This window comes from Rhinolophus ferrumequinum, chromosome 3 (genome assembly GCF_004115265.2).
Source record: "Rhinolophus ferrumequinum isolate MPI-CBG mRhiFer1 chromosome 3, mRhiFer1_v1.p, whole genome shotgun sequence".
Classification (NCBI taxonomy): domain Eukaryota; kingdom Metazoa; phylum Chordata; class Mammalia; order Chiroptera; family Rhinolophidae; genus Rhinolophus; species Rhinolophus ferrumequinum.
Window position 1 is genome coordinate 72,278,412 of NC_046286.1, and position 15,780 is coordinate 72,294,191.

General features: G+C 33.5%; 1 non-coding gene across 1 annotated transcript; it reads left to right on the forward strand.

The window, feature by feature from the left end:
* The first annotated feature begins 13,315 nt into the window (after positions 1 to 13,315).
* LOC117020951 (U6 spliceosomal RNA) lies at positions 13,316 to 13,419 on the forward strand. Its single transcript, XR_004422775.1, has one exon. It is a non-coding gene; the product is annotated as a U6 spliceosomal RNA (small nuclear RNA).
* Positions 13,420 to 15,780: the final 2,361 nt, after the last annotated feature.

The following is a 15,780-nucleotide window of genomic DNA, read 5'->3' on the forward strand; positions in this document are numbered from 1 at the left end:
TTTGCTAGACCATTTATAGCTGACCATGATGGGAAAGAACAGCAACGATAACAAAAGCCACAAAACTAATTAACCACTGCAAATTTTAATGTATAACAACAGATTTCAAGTAATCCTTGGCAGTGAAATTCTACATTTTCTTAATTTATTTTTTTACTTTCTGAGAAAACTATTTCACCTTTTCTTCTCCCTCTTCATAAGTAATTGAAGCTCTCATCTTATTTCCAAAGGAAAACAGAAGCAACAATAAGAGACAGGTGTCATCTTTTTATCCCCAAATATCTAGTCCAAATATGTCTAAGCTATATTATCTGTCTTTCCCCTATTTCAGGAGATAAACTCTCCCTGTGCCTTTCTACACCCATCCCTCCACTTGACTCTAGAGCCTAACCCTCTCACTCATTTAAAGACATTGCTTTTTCCATTTCATTCTCTATTCTAATTGTTTCCTCCCTACCAAGTATTTCCATAAGTATCCTAATAAACCAAAATCTCTTAAATAATGTGAAAGCACACACAAGCATTCACACACATACACACAAATCTCTCTGGCTCTTTTTCTGTCTTTCTGTCTTTCACCATATATAATAATTGAATGTTGAATTAGAATAGAAGTTTTGCATGTAAAGAAAGTAATTTGAGGGATTAAAGTATTAAAAATCTATCAGCATCTATCTATCTATCTATCTATCTATCTATCTATCTATCTATCTATCTATATCTATATCTAAAATATAAGATGATTGCTAAACATGTCTTAGAAGAAAATGCTATGGAAAAGTATACTCATTAATCATTTCTGCTCCACAATGGAATTAACTAGAATAAATCAATCACCCATCAGGAACTCTTGAAAATTCTGATGCATTTATCTTGGGTTTATGAATATGATACCAGAAAAACCCAGAAACAGAAGATCAAGTATGAAAAATAACCGTAAAATGTGCTTGACTTCATGTGGATAGAGTGTGAGTACTTTAGTCCCTCAAATCACTTTTTTTATGTGCAGTAACAACATTCTAACTCACCATTGAATATGCAGAACAAGAATGATTGTAAAAAAAAAAAAAAAAAAAGAAAACATACACTCATGCCTTATGTTCTACTGACCCAATTGCAAAGGATTTTTTTTTTCCTGAGTTTTTGAACAGACAAAAATCAATGAATTGAAAAGTGGTAAGAAAGAAAATGCAAAAGTAGGACTGAATGATGTGTATGCAAATAAGAATATGGTTATATATAACACTCAAGCCATGAAGTCTGTATTCTTGTTAAGGATGGTCCCTAAATTTAATTACTAATTTTCTAACTATAACTGAGGAGAGAAATACTATCCAGTATGCAGTATTGGTGACCAAATATAAAAACGGCCCTCTTGTTTATGAGAAGAAAAGCTGTCACAATGTCCAGAGAAATTTCTTACAGGAATCTTCATAGAAAAGGTATTTTATAAACTAACATAAAAACCTTAATATCATCTTTATAAGTGACATTTATGTTAGGAAATCTCTACACATTTCAAGTCAAAGAATGTAGAAATCTTATTAAGTAAAGCCTTTTCTTGGCCTGCTTCAAAGATACTTAGTATACTAGAAGGCACTTAAAATATTTATTAGGTTGGTGCAAAAGTAATTGTGGTTTCTGCAATTATTTTCAACTTTTTAAACCGCAATTACTTTTGCACCAACCAATCGTGAACGCAAGTATAACACGTGAAACATGTGAATGACTTTAAACCCCTGAAATTTCACAGCTGAGTTCGATGTCACCACTGCTCTGTGATGACTGCAGCAATGCCAGCACAGACTCTAGATTTTATTACGAAAATAAAATTTCATAACAATGACACTCATTGCTGGTGCGATGCCTTTTATTTAGCCCTCTTGAGTGGTGCCAGAACCTAGTGTGTTAAATTTAGAGACTCAATAGAATTTTTTGAACACAGCAGCGTTCACTATTTTGTTGCCTTACAGGAGAATGAAATGAAGAAGCAGACTGTCGAGTATTTTAAACAGCCTGCCTGGTTCCAGCTCTTTTTGCTTATTAGTCATCCTTTCTCTTTTCCTCTCCTCTCCTCTCCTCTCCTCTCCCTCCCTCCCTTCCTTTATTGTTTGCATTGATTTTTAAATAGATTATCTTTAGTTTTCTAGTTATATAACCTGTAACTATTGACAGCAGTGGCGGTAATGAGCACTCTTGCCTTGTTAGTGAGAACGACTCTAGTGTTTCCCCACTTAGCAGAATGCTAGCTGTAGTATTATATACATATATACGATATTAATTGAGTCCTATTTTAAACAGCGTTTTTATCAGATTATTTATTTTAACATTATTTTTCTTATTGACTCCATTAATATAGTGAACTTTATTAATTATATCCTAATATTTAATCATCCATTAATTCCTCGGTGTCAATAATGCTATGTTTAATAGATTTTGTTCCAAAGTTATACTTGAATAATTTAAAAAATTGGAGATGCCAATTTCTTCCTCTGATCTGAAACAATATAAACAATATATACAACATTGGGATTTCCTAATCTTTAACGGTATACTGAATTCTGTGAAACCATCTGATATTTGTGTTTTCACATGTGGTAATCTTTGATATGTTTCTCTCTCTCTCTCTCTCTCTCTCTCTCTCTCTCTCTCTCTCTCTCTTATCTTTCTGGTTAAGATTTGTTATTATTATGATTATTGTTATTATTGTGTTCAATTAAGGTAAGTTGTATTTTCCTAGGACATTTTCCATTCTATACAGGAATTCAAATTTATTTACACATAATTTTTCAAGAGTCTCCAACGAGTTTTTAAAATTTCCCTCGTGTCAATAATTATTCCTTTATTGTAATTTCTTGTTTTTATGCCTATGCTGTCTCCCCCCCCACGCCCCCTTGATAAATAACTATTGGTTTGTCTTCTTTGATGATTTATTTACTAGTTCTACTGTTTTCTGTTTTTTACGTCAATGATTCCTGCTTTTAGCTTTACTATTAGTGTTTCTTTTATTCTGCTCTCCTTCAGTTTATTTTATTGTTCCTTTTCTAGAGTTTTGAATTCAAAATTTAAAAGATTACTTTTTAAATCTCTTCTTTTTAATTGATAGAAATGTTTTTGGCCAACAATTTTCCTTTGATTATTGCTTTACTGTATCCCACAAGTACTGTTTTTATTATCATTTTTTTGGGGGGGCGGTGTTCCCACTTATATTGTATTTTCTCTTTAACTAAACTTTTAAAAAGTTCTTATTAATTGACTTACAAAGAGCCTTTCTAAATATTTTACAAAAATGTGTCTGAATAGCTTTCTATTCAGAAATAGCATGTTATGATTTTTGTTTTATGAAACTTATGAAGGTTTTCTTTGTCAATTTAATATATGGCCAATCTTGTAAATGTCCCATGTGAACCTCTGTTTTTAGTGTAACAGTTTTATATATATACATATATATGTATATATGTATATATGTATATATGTGTGTATATATATGTATATATATACACATATATATACACATATATATACACATATATATACATATATGTGTATATATACACATATATACATACCTATATATACATATATATGTGTATATATACACATATATATACACACATATATACATATATGTGTATATATACACATATATATACATACATATATATACATATATATGTGTATATATATACACATATATACACATATATATACACATATATACACATATATATGTGTATATATATATATAGAGAGAGAGAGAGAGACTCATAAGAGTTACCTAATTAGTATGTTTTTTTCCCCATTTTGCAATCATTATTAACATCTTTTCTAATAGAAACTGTCTTAAACTAGACTTGTGTGTTTACATCTCCTGTTCTTCATGAATACCAGCTAGTTTTTGTGCTTCCTAAATTTCTACTTTATGAGGATGGTTACTTTGTTACTTTATACATAGGTATCCATAGCCTATATATCTTTATTGTGAATTGTAAAATGTCTTTCTTGCTTTCTTTAATGATTTTAATCCTGAAGTCTATCTTTGTTCTATTAGGAATAGTTTAAACGATTGCTACTCTGACTTTCTTATTGTTTAAGTAGTATACCCTTGCCCATCTCTATTTTCAAACTTTCTGAATAATTTTGTTTTCAGTGTCTCATATATACAGAATTGAGTTTGTGTTTACTTTGTGAGCCAATATGAAAATATTTCTTTGAACAGTGATTTATATCTATATACATTTATTGATATAATAAAGGTCGATTTCAATTACCATATTATCTTTCATTATATTTACCTCATTGCATTATTTTTTTTCTCCATATAGTCTTTTATTATTTGCTATTTTATTAATTTCTTTTGGTAAATTAGGAACATTTGTAATTTTTATTCTAATAGTTACCATTATTTTAAATAGGGTCACAATATACTTATTTTCCTTTTTCTTACTATTTGGTCTGTTAACTTATATTGCATTGTTAGACATCCTCCTATTATTTGTGTAATAATCAAAGTAGCTATTCTATTTTTTCTTCTTTTTCCATTTTTATACTGTTATTTGAGTTGCATTATTTTTATTTGTCAGAACATATAACATTTAAATACTATCCTTTCACCTTTTCTCTAGTTCTTTTTTATTTTTTAGTTATATTTCTACCTTTAAATATATTCAAGACTTATGACGATTCTTTTCCTTAATTTTTCCCAGTCAACTCTTGGTCAAATAAAGCTTATTCTTTAGTACATATTTAGAAAGCACTGATGAATACCGTATTCCCTGAATTAACTATTTTTCTGTAGTCTTTATTCCTCAACAACAGTTTAACTAGATATAAAATTTTGCCTCATACTGTTTTCCTTGAGTTTCTTTTAAATGTTATTCTATTATTTTTTGCCAAATTGTTAAGCCTGATGCCAACTAACGTGATTTTCTTTATTATAATTGAGGTATTATTATTATTATTATTATTATTATCATTATATATCATTTTTTTTTGCTTAAGTGGCCCAGATAATTATTTTCATTTTAAAGTTGAACAGTTTTATTAGGATTAAGTTTTGGAGTTGATTTTTCTGAATCAATTAACTAAGGTAGGTGTCAAGCCTTTCAATATGTAGATTCTGTTTTTTGGTTTTTTTTCAAAAAATGTTCTTAGTTTATAATGCTACGATAGATGTATTACATTATTCCGTTTTAAATTTTCAAAACTCTAATTAAAGGTACATTATTCTTTGCCTGCTTCTATAGTACCCTCTCCCTGAAAATTTTGCCCTTATGTTCCCAACCCTCCCAATCCCCACCCCACCACCCCACAGGTATTTTTTCCTACTTTCTTTTTATCAAATACCTTTAATACATTTTTTAAATTATTATTTTATGATTTTTCTTGGACATCTTATAATTTAGGCTTCATATCTAAAATAATATTTTTTGTCCTTTAATTTCTTTTATGAGTTTAGTCTTATTTCATGTTTCACTTTTTAAAACATTTTATTCTTATATTTGAATTTTTGATTTGAACTGTTTTTTTTATTTGTTTGTTTGTTTGTTTGTTTTTTATGTATCTTCCAATGCCTGCTTAACGGTATTTAATTCAAATTGGAGTGTGGTATTATAGTTTTCATTTACTTTATGATTGTTTTGGAGAAGGCGATTTTCAGTAAAAGAAATGTTTGCATTTTTAGTATGTTTGTTTTCTTCTTATAGTAATTACAAGCACGTGCTATATACCATTTTCTGGTCAATTTTAAATGTCGTATATTTTCCTGTACTAGCTATCATAGATGATGTACATCGAAATGTTTGATTGGCTTACCAGGTACCATAGTTCATGAGTACACATTTGGTCTGTATATACAGTGCAATTTCTTTAATTGACAGGGTTCATTTGTTTGTTTTGTTCTGTTTTGTTTGTTTGTTTTCAGGTGAAGGCTTGGTGTGCTTTCTGATATTGTGAGTCTGGTGTTGTGTCTTAAGTTCTATTTCTTGTTTTCTTCTAGCCTTTCGCCGTCAAGATGCAGAGGGATTCCTTTACTTTCTGTCACACTCTTTCCCTTAGACGCAATGCCCTCTGAAGCAGTGCCTTGTCTAGTCCTACATATTTTTCTTTACTTCCTTTCATTTCTCCAGCAGCTGGTACTCTTTTATACCAAGTGTCAAATATGTTCTCAATAGATAAGACATTGGGGAGGGGTTCTTTTACTGGGTGATTGATGTGTGTTTCATCACTTCTGGCTCTTTCTTCTTGTTTTCTCCACAATAGTATCCTGACTCTTTACTTTGATGTGATTGTGAAATGTCTCTACTACTTTTTGATATTTACTGCTAAACTTCCACATAATTTGACTTTGTGCCATTTTCTGTCTTCTGGTTATTCCAGTGTAAAGATTAAGCTTGATTTTATTTGTTCTCTTTGTTTCTGTGTTTGATTTTTTTTTTTTTTTTGGAGGATGTGTAGAGAATCCATTCGGCCTGCTGTTATGATGTTATAAAGGTGCCGTTTATGAAGTGATATTTGTAACATCTTTAAAACTCATGGTAATTTTCTCTTACATAAAAGAGTCTTAAAACTATAAATCTGGAGAAAGTAAGAATACAAATGAGATATCTGCATTTCACTCACCCTTTCATTTCTTTAAGTTTCTTAGAGAAAATATTTTTCATTGGGCATATTACATTTTTTTGTGATGTGTGTACGTTACTACTGAACTGAGGCCATGACTTTTATTTCTTTTCCTGAGAGATACAAAGCTTCCTGTGTCTTCTTTATTAAGCCTCAAATCCCTTTGATTTGGAGTTAGAGGGATTGCAATACAGATGACAAAAGGGGCAGAGGTCAATGTGAATAGAAAGAGAATTTCTCTAAAACTAACAAAAAAGAAGATGAATAAACAGAATGACTTTTTCAGAACTATTCTGGATGGAATTCCATAATTAACCAATAAGAGGCAACATGAAATATCTGTCCTGAATTTTGAAAACTTTACCCACAATTTCATTCATTTTCACTATATTTTCTAGTATATGTACCAAGGATCTGCATACAGCTTGATGCATGATGCAAAAACAACATATGTCAGTAAGTTAGAAGTCACTTCAAAGTGAGTTAATAATTGAAATAAGATATGCAAGATAAAAACTATAATTAGGTTATAGGACAAAAAAATTATGATAAGCAGAACATGAAGCCTGGACCAAATCAATAAAATCTAAGGTTAGATTTTACATATTAGCTTAGAGAAGCGAAGTGGCAGTTTAGATTGGTTATAGGTGGGTGATGGAACAGGAGCAAAGTTTGGTTGTTAGCATGTTAATATTTTCAGCATGCCCAGTGAAAGCAGAGATAGTGCTAATGATTTCAAAATACCTTAAATCGTTTTCTACTTATGGACAATCTTACCCAGACCATTCAAAGACAAACTCAGTTATCTAAAAACAAGTAAGTTTCCACCGATTATTATTATTATTATTTTTATTGAGGTGGGTGAAAAGTAGCGCCTCCTTATGTATCAAAATGCAGCTCTTCTTGACTAAAATAAAGTCTTAATCCCTGACTTCAGATTTCTATCTTAAGCTTTCTTGGAAGTTTTTGTATCAGGAGTTCCTCAATGCCATCTACATTTCCTCAGAAGTCCAGAAGAGCCACATTACCACTTCAAGATAAAGTTTCCCTATGCATAATCGTTCTGTAATATTGACAGATATTCCATGATCAAGACCGATCTATGTGGTATGATTACAGAAGCAAACAGGAAACTACATAAATACTACTAACTGTCCTCAATCCTTGTTGAATTTTTTTAAAAGCTTTTGGAATAGGTTTATTTTAAATACAAATTAAATGGCTAAAGTGGCACTTTTTTCTTTTTATCTGTCATTTATTTCTGCAAATAAAGGATTAAGAGTTTAATAGTAAAGAGATGAAGATAAAACATATTAAGACAAAGATGATAATATACTTATAGGTTAGGAGCACATTGATCATATCCACCTAAGTTTCTAATTCCCCTTCAACCACATTTTTTTAAAAAAAATTGTTTAATATGTTAACCCACAAATAGAGAAGAGGAGAAACAATAACAAAATGATGGAACCTAGAAAGCTTATTATATGCTAGGCCCTATTCTGGATACTAGATAGGAAAGAACACAAATTGTTCTCCTGAAGCTTATATCCTAATGAAGGGAAAACAAACAACAAAGATTAGTTGAAGGCTGATAACTGCCGTGGAGAGCCAAAAGAGGATAAAGATAAACCAGAATAATGGAAGATGCTAAGTATCACCTTACATCAAAAGCAAAGTAAATAAACAATTCCAGATGAAGAATCATTAATTATCAAAATAATCACATTTAAATAAATGCAGAGAATATCTCAGAATAAGACGATTTGGCAGGTAAGTAATTTATTTATAATACATGCTACCCAAAAATAAGATAAACTTTTAAAAGTGAGATGCCCTTTGCTTGTAAGTTCAACTCCCCCAAAACCTAAGTCATTCAAAAGCAATCTGAAGCAACAAATAAATGAATTAATTAATCAGAAACAGTCTCAGAGACATAGAGGAAAAACCAAGGGTTGTTAGATGGGAGGGGGAGTGGGGATAGGGGGAAGGTGAGGGGATTAGAAAGCATAATCAGTAACCACGAGATGGCCATGGGGAAACGAAAGACAATTTGGGGAATGTAATCAATAATGTTGTAAAGCTTTTGTAGGGTATCCGATGGACACTTGTCTCATTAGGGAGACCACCTCAGGGATGATGTAGATGCCTGATCACTGCACTGTACACCTGAAGCTGAAGCTGAAGAATAATGAATGTCAACTACAAATATATATATACATATTCACAAGAAGCGGAGTACAGCATTAGGAATAGAGACAGTGTAAATGTAATGGCTGTGTGCGATGTCAGAGGGGTAGTAGACGGGGGGAGGGGACTTATCACTGTTTGAGGAATATAAATGATAAATATCTAACTATTACATTGTTTTGTATACCTGAAACTAATTAAAAAAAAAAAAAGCAAACTGAAGACGATGGTTTATTCTGAATCTTAGGATAGGTCTCAGAAGAAACCAAACTTGTGGACACCTTGATCTTGGACTTTTAGCCTCCAGAACCATGAGATGAAATTTCTGTTGTTTAAGTCACCTGGGGTATTTTGTTATGGCAGCAAAATGATACCCCACTCAAAAACCATTTATAAAGAAAATCACCTTTCTAAATAAATATCATTTGGGTCTTGATTTTTTCCAAATTTAAAATTACATTCTGGGTGTGAAGAACTTAACTGAACATTGTTCTGTGGCACACGCTTTCTTCTCACATCTCATTTCTCAAACAGTGAAAATATGTTTGTGAGTGATTTAAGACATGAGCAGAATTCTGTTTGTAGAGTTCAGTGAATATTAATTCAGTACTTCAGATCTGGTTCTTCTTTTTTCATTTATTTTCCTGTGTCTCCTTTTGCTCAATCACCACAACCTTCCCCAATCTTCTGGAGTATTAAATAGACAAAATCCTTTGGCTTAAGGTGCTTCATTTTGTAATGTGAGATGCTGATGTGAGATGAACATGATTACAGACAGGACAGACGGAGAAGTTGGTGATGTTTTATCTTTCATGAGGCATCCTGGAAGACCGAGTCCACAACAGGAAGTCCTTAGGTCTGTGCTTCTAAAACTTTGATATGCTTGTGGATCATCTGGGCATCTCAGTTAAAATACAGATTCTATTTCAGTGGTCTGAGACAGGTCTGAGATTGTGCATTTTTAACAAATGTCCCCATGATGCAATGTGCTGGTTTATAGACCACACTTTGAATAGGGAAAGGTTAGAAATTTTCTGGAGCTACAGCCTGCACTTCAGGTCTCTGAGTCACCAATCAGTAAATCACTTCTGACATAACCTCTGAAGGTGGCCTGATGTGACAGAATGAATGCAACCTTTCTAAGTAAGCAAGTTACAGGTAGAATGCAGTAGAACTTTAACATCATGTGGCACTGTCTTCCTCCTACCTGATAAAAACAGAACAGTCAAATGGAGCTATAAGAAAATTCTCTCTCTTCTTTCCAATCATGGGTTAACCATTATATTTGAGATGATGTTTGTCTAACAGCTTAAAATTTATTTAACTATGAAAGAAACTTATAGTGATTTTTTTTATTTTGCAAAAGAAACTAAAATTTCTTATTTTTCATAAGAAACTAAACTTCAAAGACCTGTACATGAGCCTAGCGTAGGAATCACGGGAACTGTGACCTCTGAGACACAGGAGAAAAATGATCAGACAGAGGGTGGAGGTTTGTACTTAAGTCAGATTAGAAAGAGAAATGAGCCTAACTTCCCAAAAGTAGAGACTATATTTTTCACAGTTGAGAAGAAATAAAGGCCAATTGTTTTGATGGTAGGAGATAAATATGGGAATAATTCAGGGTAGTAAGGGTTGTGATGAGATACTTTGGCAAAGGTTTATATATTAGAACTGAAATAATTTTGAAAATTAACAGTACCTGGTATTTCATTGGTTTCCAAAATATCCCAAAATCTTTCTCATAATCAACAAATTTTTCTCTCAAGAAAATCAGGGTATTCTAGACAATGTGGTTTTAGTGAGAGCCAAGAGACATAAGGAAGAATTTTTGGGTTATGTCTGTGTGTAAGCATGAGTACCATACCTTAACCCACTATTTAAAATTAATTGACATGATGTCATAGGAATGGCAGTAGCAAGGTGGTCTTCTTGAGTTCTCCTCCGGAACTTACCAAAAATTGAACATCTATAACCCATCAAAGGACTCTGCTCATCGCACAGAACAGCTAAGAGACTTGTATGAGGATTACTTGAAGGTGGGCAAACTGGGCGAGCAGAGAGAGAGGGAAGGGAACAGAGTAGAGACGCGGCCCGCATCCATGGCTGAAGAGACGCAGGGCATTCCAGGACAGAACAGAGACCACAAGAGCCAGGAGGGGGATGCTTTCCCTGCCTCCCACAGCTGATCTCCCTGCCGAGAGAGCAGCATATCCAGTGTTTGAAGCAGTAACCTCAGCTGAGACCTCCACCTGGACCCTAGGTCTGACAAAGGAAGTAAACACCATACCTGGGCCCCTCCCCCCACTTTCCCAATCCTACCCTTGCCTTTCCAGGGACTCAAGCTGGTCCCTGAACTGAGGAGTAGTGTCAGATTACAGAGGAACAGTAGAGCTCAGGATCTAGGAAGACCCAGTTTGCAGCTGCTGTGACCCAGGAAAAAAGCTGGGAAGAGTGTGACACTGCTGGGCTCAGAGAGAGAAGACTCCTCCATCGCCAGCCCCCACCCTTCCTGGCCTGCATAGGGCAGGGCAATTACAACTGCAGAGACACACCCAGGGTTCAGCAGGAGATGGCAGAGGCAGCTACGGGCTTTCAGCAGCTCAGAAATCTCACGCCCTCCACACACATACACACACACCCACACACATACACACACACCCACACACATGGAAGAAGTGCCCTATGACTCAGAAGACCTGGGCACAGGGCTGGCTGTGTTACTCTCAGTGCACACATGTGCAGGCAGGAGCAGAAACTGCACTGACTTTGTAGAAACTACCATCCAGACCCCATAGCCCCACTCATCTAGAACTGCAGTGCCAGGGTCACTGTGGGTACGAGGTGGCCAGCTCTGCCTGCACAAGACACAGAAACTCTTTGGTACAGCAGAGGACAACCTGGAGATTGCTTGGTGAGTTTAAGCCAAGACTGGTGCTGTTTTGTTTTTGTATTTTTGATATTTTTGCCTGTGTTGAGTGTGGATTATCAGTTGTTTTTACATGTGAGTGTATTTGTTTTTTTTCTTTGTTGATGTTGTTGTTATGCTTGATTTGCTTTGTTCTGAAATTGCCCTACACCAGGGCCCAGCCCAAGAGGCACAAAATTCAACACACCCAGAGGCCAATTCCAGACCAAACAAGACTATTACTGGGTTTGACCTACAAGTGACACACCCAGAGGGAATTCTCTACAGGCACAAGAGCCCATAGGGGCCAAGCCTCATTTGAGTGGTCAACCTTCACACAGCAGAACATCCACTGTGGGCAGAGCCAAGTCCCACAACTAGCCAGCCTAGAAGTCAATCCCACTTACCGACAAGCCAAAAGCAATTAAAGCTCAACTTTAACAGGACAATATACACAATACAAGGGTCACCTTTGGAGCACACGCACAGGAGAATAGGGAAGTGGTGCAAGTCAAATATAAAGGACACACACTACATAAGGTAACCTAGAAAAACCAAGAACCTTAGGGGATCTACCTAATATATCGAAGTAAACAGAGAGTCAGCCAGAATGGGAAAACAAAGAAACATGTCCCAAATAAAAGAACAGAAGAAACCTCCATAATTGGAACAAAATGAAACAGAGGTAACCAAACTATCAGAGACAAAGTTCAGAACACTGATGATAAGAATGTTTAAGGAGCTTAGTGATAACATAAAGAAAGATAGAGAAATCATAATGAACAACCAGTTAGAACTAAATAATACAATAACTGAAATAAAGAACACATTTGAAGGAATTACCAGCAGGTTAGATGACACAGAGGATCGAATCAGTGACTTAGAAGATAAGTTAGCAGAGCTCACCGAAATAGAACAACAAAAAGAAAAAAGAATAAAAAACAATGAAGATGGTTTGAGAGACCTCTGGTATAACATCAAGCGCAACAACATGCACATCATAGGAATACCAGAAGGTGAAGAGAGGGAGCAAGGGATTGAGAACACATTTGAAGCAATAATGATCGAAAACTTCCCTAACCTGGTGAAGGAAACCAATGTACAAGCCCAGGAAGTGCAGAGAGTTCCAACCAGGATAAACCCAAACAGATCCACACCAAGGCACAATATAGTTAAAATGGCAAAGGTTAAAGACAAAAAGAGAATCCTAAAAGCAGCAAGAGAAAGATAGCGGATTACATTCAAGGGAACTCCTATAAGACTATCAAATGACTTTTCTACAGAAACTTTGCAGGCCAGGAGGGGGTAGCAGGAGGTACTCAGACTGATGAAAAACAAAGGCCTATAACCTAAATTGCTTTATCCAGCAAAGCTATCATTGAAAATTGGAGAGATAAAGAGCTCCCCAGAAAAGAATAAGCTAAAGGACTTTGTCACCACCAAGCCAGCATTGCAGGAAATATTAAAAGAGCTTCTTTAAGCAGAAGAAAGATGAAAACAATCTAACTATAAATAAAAAAATGGAAATAATTATGTACCTATCAATAATCACTTTAAATGTAAATAGATTAAATGCTCCAATCAAAAGACATAGGGGTGCTCACTTCTGCAGCATATATACTAAAATTGGAACAATACAGAGATTAGCATGGCCCCTGTGCAATGATGACACGCAAATTCGTGAAGCATTCTATATTTTTTAGATTTCTGTGGATTAAATTTTTATCAACCAGTTTTACAGTTGTTTCTATGATTAGGACAGTAATATATTTTCTTGTAAAATGCCCATAGTTTACTGAAAAGTATAAAATAAATCACTATTCTATCATTTAGAGATAACATTGGTAATATTTTGGTACATAGCCTTTTGACTTTTTCTACACACACACACACTACAAAAAGTTAAATCACACTGTAATAATGCTTTTTTCAATTGATCATCTTTCTATATGAAAACTATCTTCATGAATGGTCCCATTGAATTCTATTTTATGGGCATGGCCCAATATCATTAACTTGTACCCATTAAGTGATGGTGGCTGACTCCCTTGTTATAACAAGCTCTGAATACTGAAAATAGCCTCTGCTATTTTCATTTGGGTGATCTTTGTTTATTTCCACTATGGATATAATCACTTTCATTTTTTACTCCTTAAACAAAACAATATATTTCTTTGATTAAGCTGATATTTTTTTCTTTGAGAGTCACAGAGTAGTTTCTCATACCACTATACTTTATTAGAGCATTTATTGTTTTCTTATTGATTTATGTTTCAATTGCATTAAATTATTATTATATTATAATTTAACCTATATTTTGCAACTATTTTTTTCACTGATACAAAGGAGAGCTATTATACTTTGCTTATTCATTATTAATATGCATTGTATTTTTAGTAATGCTCTTTATTCTGGGCAGAAAAGTCTATCACTTGCAAACAGTTATTTATCATCTCCTTTAGGATACGCTGATTTCTTATTTTCATTCTTTTTATATTATTATTTAGGTCTTCCAGAAAAATGTTTTTAAAAGTTGTGCTAACAGCATTCTTATCTTGTTCCTCACCTAACAGAAATACCTTCAGAAAATCATCAATGACGTTGATGACAATTATCTACAGTTGCTTTGAGATAAATACTGATAAAGTACCCTTCTATTCCTAGTTTATTAAGAGCTATTATCAGAAATTATATGTTTATGAACTGTTTTAGTATCTCTAGATATAACTAATTTATCCTTTGACCTATTGAAATAGTAAAATAAAATAATGAATTTCTTAATTTAAACATCATTTCTGTCTTAAAATAAACCCTATTTGGCCATCATTTGATTAATATGGTGCTAAATAAAAGTGTAGAACCTTGGAAATTTTATTGTTTGTAAAATGTCCATAGTTTATTTTCTAAATTAAATATATATATATATATATATATATATATATATATATATATATATATATATAATATTACTACTTTTAGTAATTCTCTTCCAAATCTATTGTCTATTTGTCATTTCAACAGTACTTTTAGAATTTCAAGGAAGGGTGGCAAAACTTAGACAAAGTTTCATGGAAGTTGTGAGATTTGTACTGGCTTTTCAGTGACATGATGTATAGTCACAGAGATAAGGTGGGGGAGGGAGATGGCACAAAATCCTAAAGAGTAATTTAGGGATAGGAAATATGAAAGAACACAGAGACAGAACTGTGTTTTACGTATTCCATGAGTAATGATTAGACCTTTAGAAAAGATCTGTCTAATCTAAGAGAAAAATTATGAGACATATTTAGAGGAATAGATTGGTATCATACTGAGTAGGGTGTTAAATATTGAGGAGTTTGACTTTTATTCAATAAGTGGTTTCTGAGTCAAGGATTAATATGCAAAATTATATTTAAGGAATATAACTTCTGTTGCTGTGTATAGGCTGAAAAATAAGAATGTCATCTAGAGGAAGACTGACAAATAAGAAAGTTACTGAAATTCTCTAAGAATGCTTTTTGCATCCTTGCTGTGTATGAAAAAATCAGGAAAAAAACCATCCATCTCTCAAAAAAAAAAAAAAGACATATGGTGGCTGAATGGATAAGAAAGCAAGACTCTTGCATATGCTGTATACAAGAGACTCACCTCAGATCAAAAGACACACACAGGCTGAAAGTGAAGGGTTGGAGTAAGATATTTCATGCAAATGGAAATGAGAAAAAAGTTGGAGTTGCAATACTTATATTAGACAAAAGAGACTTTAAAATGAAGAATATATTAAAAGACAAAGATGGGCACTACAGAATAATAAAGGGATTGATCTGACAAAAACACATAACCCTAGTAAACATCTATGCACCCAACATAGGAGCACCTAAATATATAAAACAGATATTGACTGACATAAAAACAGAGATCAACAGTAACACTATCATAGTAGGGGACTTTAACACACCTCTGACAACAAGGGGCAGGTCTTCCAGACAGAAAATCAATATGGAAACAACAGCCTTAAATGACACATTGGACCAGTTGGATTTAATTAATATTTTCAGAGCATTTCACCCCAAAGCTGC